Source organism: Mirounga angustirostris, unplaced genomic scaffold, assembly GCF_029215605.1.
Source record: "Mirounga angustirostris isolate CCGP_5_RB_7025 unplaced genomic scaffold, mMirAng1.0.hap1 SCAF_10, whole genome shotgun sequence".
In the NCBI taxonomy this organism is placed as follows: Eukaryota; Metazoa; Chordata; class Mammalia; order Carnivora; family Phocidae; genus Mirounga; species Mirounga angustirostris.
This window is the reverse complement of record NW_026991718.1, coordinates 15,702,469-15,710,016: the sequence shown is the minus strand read 5'-3', so window position 1 is coordinate 15,710,016 and position 7,548 is coordinate 15,702,469.

Genomic DNA, 7,548 nt, shown 5'->3' with positions numbered 1-7,548 from the left:
TGGAATAATTTTAGATTTACAGACAAGTTGCGAAGAAAGTACAGAGAGTTCCAGTGCACCATCACCCAGCTTCCTCTAAAGTTAACGTCTTACATAACCGTGGAACATTTGTCACAACTAAGAAATTAACATTGGGACAATATTATTAGCAAAACTATAAACTCTTCGAATTTCACCAATTATTCCTTAATAAACACGCACAGTCCTTTTCTTCCGTCCCAGGATCTGATCCAGGCTACCGCCTCGCCTTTGCTTGTCATGCTTCCTGAGTCTTCCGTCTCCGGAGGTCTCTCAGTCTTTCCTTGTTTTCCATGACCTTGACAGTTTTTTTACTTTTTAAAAATTGTGGTAAACTATACACACATCCTACATAAAATGTGCCATTTTGGCTGTAAGCGTTCGATTCAGTGGCGTCAGTTACATCCACAATGTTGTGCGACCGTCACCACTATTAGTGTCCAGAACACGTTCATCACCCCAACAGAAACTTTGCAACCATGAAGCACCAGCCCCCATCCCCCTCTCCCAGGTACCCCTTGAGAGGTTCTGAGGGGCCCCCCAACCCAGCCTCATGCCTAGGAAAAAGGCCTTGTTGTTCCTGACCAGAATCAGTCCTTCTAGACCCCAGAACCATACAAAAAGGTCTGTGGGGGTTGCCCTGATGCCCACAGTGGATGCCCGTCCCTGATCCGTAGCAAATAGTGTGCAAAGGATGGAGAGGAGTCAAATACCCCCGCCTGCCCCTCTTCTTCTCCGGAAACGGTCCTGCTTCGGTTCTCTAAGTAAGGCTGGGCTGCCTTCTTCTGCTGATCCACCAAGAGCCGTCTGGTTGAAGCCTGAGCTGCCTGCACTCATGTTTCTCTTCTGGGGGCCGATGCGGGGCCCTCCCAGCGGGGCACCCCACGAAAGTCTCCACTGCCCAGCAGCCCCAGAGGCTGTGCAGGGGGGAAGCATCACTATTATGGCCCTGCCTTTGGGGTGCCCTCCTCGGCAGGCGGGCCCCCTGGTGTAACGCCACGGCCAGGGGCGTGTTGAACACAGGCTGGCCTAAAAGCCAGATGCGTGCCAGGGCCCAGTGCCACCCAGACCACCCTCTGCCACCTTATAACACACCTAGACCATCAACGTGCCTGGCTTCCTGCCCCAGACGCGGGTGCTCGGGACCTGGCTGGCCATTGCCAGACTCCTGTCTTCGGGCTCAAGCCACCTTTCCAGCCACTCATGCTCTCCCTCCCCCACCGACATGCTTGCTGCCCACCACACCTGCTGCTGGGCCATCAAGCCCTGGCTCCCGCGGTCCTGCTGGCCTTCCTCCTTTTTTTTTTTTTTTTTCTTTTTAAAGATTTTATTTATTTATTTGACAGGGAGAGACACAGCGAGAGAGGAAACACAAGCAGGGGGAACGGGAGAGAGAGAAGCAGGCTTCCTGGGAGCAGGGAGCCTGATGCGGGGCTCGATCCCAGGACGCTGGGATCATGACCTGAGCCGAAGGCAGAAGCTTAACGACTGAGCCACCCAGGTGCCCCGCTGGCCTTCCTCCTATTTCCTGCTTCTCCCTGGTCCACCAGTCCCTGGTTCTAGGTGAGGGCTCCTTGGGTTAGCTGGTTAATGCTCCTAGGCCTGGCTATCAGGGGGGAGTCGCTGCCATGTCTCAAGCAGCTGGGACTTGGTCAGGGGCGAGCTGGACCTGGGCCTATGCTTGCTGATCCCTGGAGCAGAGGATGTGTCCCTGATCAGCAAGGGAGAGCCTTCCACACCCCGGATCTCCATCTGGACCCTGGGGCCTCCTTGCAATGCTCTTCCTTGCTGCTGAGCGGGGCTGCTGGGTGGTCAGCCCCTCACGGCCCCTCTCAGTCACAGGGGGTTCTTCCACCACTGTTCACTGAAGCCTGCCCTGGCCAGACCCCAGGATGGCCAACAGGGACCCAGAGCCAGGAAAGCCAAGTGGCCCTGGCCTGCTTGCTGGCGGGGCCTATGGCACAGACAGGGACACCAAGGTCAGTGCAGGCCTGTCTCCCAGGAGCCTCCAAGTCCCCATCTTCAGAGAGATCCCGGGCAGCCTCGGCTTTCAGGCCACAGTACCCGGTTCCTGGCCTGCCGGACCCTCACCCTGAGATGACGATTCAGGGTTCAGAGAGCAAGTTTTAGAATCAGCAACTGCTTATTTGCTGCATGATCTGGGGCCAGTGACCTAACTTCCCTGATGCTGAGTTTCCTCCTTGGCAAGAGGGAGATAAAGATTCCTATCAGCGTGGGGACCAGCGGGCTTAGTTGTAGAAGATTCTTCCTTCCCTTCTTCTTAAAAAAAAAAAAAAGTAACTGCAAACTTCTTACTAGTCTATTCAAAGCCTGTTTCTATCAGAACTTAATTTCACTTTCCCAGTACAGTGACCAACTCATCCCAGTTTGCCTAGAACTGGTGTTAGCACTGAAAGTCCTATGTCTTGGGAAGCGTCTTGGCCCCAGAAAGCAGGATCGTAGGTCACCGGATTTCCCAGCACCCTCACCCACCGAGAAAGCCCAGATCACTCACACCCCCCAAGATGGCCATCCCTCCTGATCGCCAGCCCTCACGAATGCTGCTCCCTTCACCTGGAAAGCCCGTCCTCATCTTTGCCAGTTGAAAATCAGTGCAGAGTTCAAGGCCACCTCCTCCATGAGGGCTTCCCAATGCCCACATGGGAGTCACGAGCCCCCACTCATTCCCCAGGGCTTCCTGTGAGGCCCCACCACCGCTCTGGCTACCTCCCTGTCCTCACAGGGCGGGCACGGCTGGTGCTACCCGCCCCCCACAGCAGGTGCTCAGGAAATGTGCTACCCAGCGCTACAGCCTCTTCCAGCTGGGGTCGCGGCCTCGCCAACCGCAAGTCTTGGCCCTGGCAGGTGCACTCCGTAGAACCAGCCTCAGAGTGGCTCAGGTGAGGGCACAGCCAGGATGGGCCACACCCGGGGCGAGGGGACTGCCCTCCCAGGTGGACTGCACCATGTCCTGACCCTACCCCCAAGGCTAAGAGCCCTGGAGCAAGGCCGACCTCCTCTCAACCACCTGCAGGCCATCCCTGCCTTACTCAGAGAGCGTTAGCAAGCTTCTGTTGAATAAGTGCTACGGAGGGATGTGTGGCCGTCTCTTAGGGGCCCGGGGCCATCAAGGCTTTCCTAGGGGAGCGAGTGAATGGAGAGAAGGAGGGAGCTGGGTGAGGGCTCTGGGGAGAAACATCCCGGACACCAGGCAGGGTGCAGACCCCTGGGGGGAATGGCAGCAGAAGAGGTTCCAGGGGAATGTTTGGGCCTTGCTCAATCAGGAAGTCCACAGGGTCCCCGGAGGGTGCTCACCCCTCCCGCCCAGAGTGCTGTGAACAGCACTGGCTAAGCATTCTTCCAAAAGCAGTCGGTTTGGAGTGGGTGGCAGAAATCTGAGCATTCTACTCAAACCCCAGAGCAGCCAGCCAGAGGCTAGGGATGGGTCTGGGATGATCCTAAAACAACAGTTGGGCTTTGGCGGGGGGTGTGTGTGAAAGGAGCAGGTGCATGAGGGGAGCTCCTGTCCCAAGCCAGAAGGGCAGCCGGCAGGTCAGGGAGTGGTGGATGAGGCCAGCCTGGCACTGAGGGGAGCCGGGCAGGAGGACAAGGTAGGGCAGGGCAGAGGGGGCTGACCCGATGGAACCCAGGGACCCCTGCTCCCTTCGGGGAGATAGCTTTCACCACACGCCTCCGCACCTGGAGGGGCAAGCGATGGAGGCTTCTGGCAGCCCGCAGAGAACAGGGCATGGTAACCTGGGCATGGACATCCCTCACTGATGAAGTTTGAATGGAAAAGGCCACAGGGCTGGGGGGAGCACAGACCCCTGAGCGTGCAAAAGTAAGGGCCACTGAGGGCGATGGAGGCAGGGGCAGGCTCAGCCCATCGAGGGCAGCAGCTACGTGGGCTTTTGGTTCTTTGCAGGCACTGTACCATGCACTTCACTTGCATGATTCATTTGACAGACGTTTACCGGAGGCCAGCTAGGCACCAGGGATGCGGCGGTGACTGCTGTCGACGGGACCGCTCTGAGCTCTCACTTGGGTCTCCCCTCCGTCACACGGGCCAGATGAAGGAACGGGAGCTCAGACAGCTGGCTGGGCCCAGGGACCCACAGCCAGGACATGCAGAGAGACTCCTTCCTGCCCCTGATGCCACCTGACTGGGCCTCTGCCTCCCACGCTCCAGGGCCTGTCAACCCCCGACCCAGCTTCCAAGGCTCCCGGAACCCTCCTCTGAACTCCGATGATGTCAGGGCCCATGGTGGGCCATTTCCCTGCAGTTTCTGGGGACATGTGAATTGCAGCAAAACCATGGCCCAGAGACAACCCCCCACCCTGCCCACCAGCGCACCACCCTCACAGTAGCCAACCTGGACTCCCAGCCCGGCTGCTCTTGGAGGCTGTTGTCATGGGTTTTCTGTGGGTGTGTGGGAGCTGGGGAAAGTATTACACTTTCTCCAGGGCATTTGTTGAAGGCAGAAGACCTATTCTACAGAGGGAGACACTGAAGCCAGAAAGAGAACCTAATTCATCAGCATCACACAGTAGACCATGCAGAGGCCAGAGCCTGGGGCCCCTGCTCCCAGTCCAGTGCTCTCTGCAGGACACAGGCAACCAGCCAGGTGGGCCTGTGCCCTACTCCTTTCTTTCGTTCCAGCCCCTCGGGGACTCTGCAGGCCTGAAGGGCTTCAGGTTCTATCAATAAGGGCTCGTTCTCAGAGCTCTCTGCAAAGGGAATAACCCTGAGAAGGACTATCAGGTGGGGGGCCAGGCGGACTCCAGGCTCTAGCTTGGATGAGCTCTCGGGTCCCTCTCAGGTTGGCGCGGGGGCGGGGGAGGGGGGGCAGTCCCCAAGCATTCCCCCTGGGGCATGCCTGCGTCCACCCTAACAGCCCCAGAGAAAAGGCCCCTCCCCCCTGCTCCCCTTCCCAACTCTCAGAAATAAAAGGAAAAAAACCCTCTCATTGGCATTCATCTGAAAACAGTTCTATTTTCTGCTCTTTTCCTGTTCAGAATAAACAGCAATATGAAATTTGAACAGAAGGATGGGAGTGATTTCCACGTGGGCCCCTTACTTGGTGAGATAAGAAATAATTAATCGCCTGGATCCTATGAAGGGCTTGTCCTGGAGCAGAACCTGTCTCCTTTCTCAAAGAAACATGGGCCCTGGAGATGTCCCGAGAGCCCCTGTGTCTGTTGTTGGTGCCGAGTCACGGGAATTGGGTCCTCGCTGTCCTCGCGGCCTGGCAGGCTCTAGCTGGGCAGAGGGCAGGGCCTGTCAGGGGGCAGGGGCTCCCAGGATTTCCACAGCACAGCTGTCCCCATCTGCCTTCCAGTTCTCCTCTGAACCCGGGGTCTGGCCTGCCCCCTGGGAGCATAACAGTCTCCTGCTGCGCAGGGCCCTCACTAGGTAGGAGCATCCCTTCATCCTCGCACCTACTGTCCTGCCAATCCCTACACTCCTCTCACGACCAGAGAGATCTTCCTAAAAACACACATTTTATCAAGTCTCCTCCCTACTAATAGCCCTCAAGACAAAGTGCAGACTCCTTAACATGGCTTAAGAGGCACTCCATGATGTGGGCCCTGTTTAGCTTCTTCCATCAACTCTAGCTCTCCACATTCAGCTTTTAGGCCACAGTGCCTTTGCACAGCTGTTCCCTCTGCCTGGACTGTCTTTTCATGCCTCTCCCATGAGCTGTCCCTGCACTGGGGATGCTTGTGCCCTTCTCAGGCCCTGCACCAAACGCAGTAGATGGCCTGTTTTTACACTAAGACACGGCAGCTTCTCACAAATGTTCTATTTGTGACACATGGAAGCTTCACAGTTATATTACAAGAGCAATGTCTTTCTGTAGCCTACAACTCTGGGCTTCTTTAAAGGAAAGGACATGTTTGATGCCACTCTGGGTCCCTAGCACCTAACACCACACCTGGAACAGAGTAGGCACTCAGTAACTGTTTGCTGATTAAAAAAATAAGAGAGGGCGCCTGGGTGGCTAGGTCGTTAAGCGGCTGCCTTCGGCTCAGGTCATGATCCCAGGGTCCTGGGATCGAGTCCCACATTGGGCTCCCTGCTCAGTGGGGAGCCTGCTTCTCCCTCTCCCACTCCCCCTGCTTGTGTTCCTGCTCTCGCTGTCTCTGTCTCTGTCAAATAAATAAATAAAATCTTGAAAAAGAAAAAAATAAGAGAATGAATGAACAAGAGAGCAGGTGCTCAGGAAATGCCTGCCTATTGAAAGACTAAAAGAATGAATGGACAAAAGTCCTGCATGCCTGAAACATCAGTCCCTTACCTCCTTCCCTGTCAAAGCTAGATTCATGAGCAGGATGGGTTCCGTTTCTTAAGAAACACTGAAGTATCATTCGAATGTAAAGGGGACAGAGAAAAAGTATATTCAGTAGGACTCTTCTAAAGAATAAAACTGCATGTGGTTAGAAGGAATACCAATGAGCTTTGTCACAGAAAATGGCTGTTCATTTGTCTTCTAAGGATGCAGAGCCATTTAATTGGAAGGGTTTTGACTTGCTAAGTGGAGTTTGTAGGTTCAGAGTCAGGGTGCTCAAGATCACGGAGGAGACCCTGAACCCTGTCCTCCCTTCCCCCACACCACATTCAGACTGTCAAACCAAGACACCCATGCCTTCATCCAGCCCTGCCCCCAGCAAACCCCACCAGGCCTGACTCTCGAGTCACCTCCTCCAGGAAGCCTTCCCTGATGCCTGGATGGAAGTGTTTGAGTCTCCTTCCCAGATCTCCCTTCTGGCTCTTAGGCCAGGTTGTGGGTGCCCCATGCCTCTGCTGGGCCTCATGCTGCTGGAGGGCAGAGCTGTCTCCTTCACCTCTGGGCCTGCAGAGGAACATAGCCCAGGCCTGATGTCAGAGGAACTACTATACATACCCTCTGTAGAAGGCTTAATCATGTCACGTTTATAAAAAAGTGTTCCATTGGTAAGTAAATATGGGAGGTGCTGGTTTAAGTCAGACTAAATTGGTGCCTTTAAAGGGGGACTTCTCAGAGCATGTGCCGACATGCATTGTGGGTCTCTAAGAGTGGACCAAGATAGGCAGCCTTTCTCAAACGTATTTGACTATACGGAACCCCTGGTTCAAGCGATGCCTTCTTCCATGGAACCCACTTTGGGAAACAGTAATGAATACTGCCAGATCTAGATATATTTTCACAGCCCCCAAATTGTATAGAGGAGGAAGTAAGCCCCAGAGACGTACTAGCAGAGTCAGGACAGAACCCAGCATCCTTCTCATCTCATCTGGACCTCCGAAGCATTACCCCTGGGTGGGGGGGCGGAGGACAGGGAATGAGTCATCAGCTTCAGGCCAAGGGGATCAAGGCAACAACGTGGCCTTGAAAAAGTCTGGGCTCAGCTCATCCTGCCTGGCCCCTGGTGTCCCCTAGGCAAAGCCAGAGCTGCAATCTGAGTCCTGGACCCAGTTGGGTGCCCACTTAGGGGGCTGCAGGGGCTGGAGTGCACGCAGCCTTCAAGAGCCTACTGGTCTTATATTAT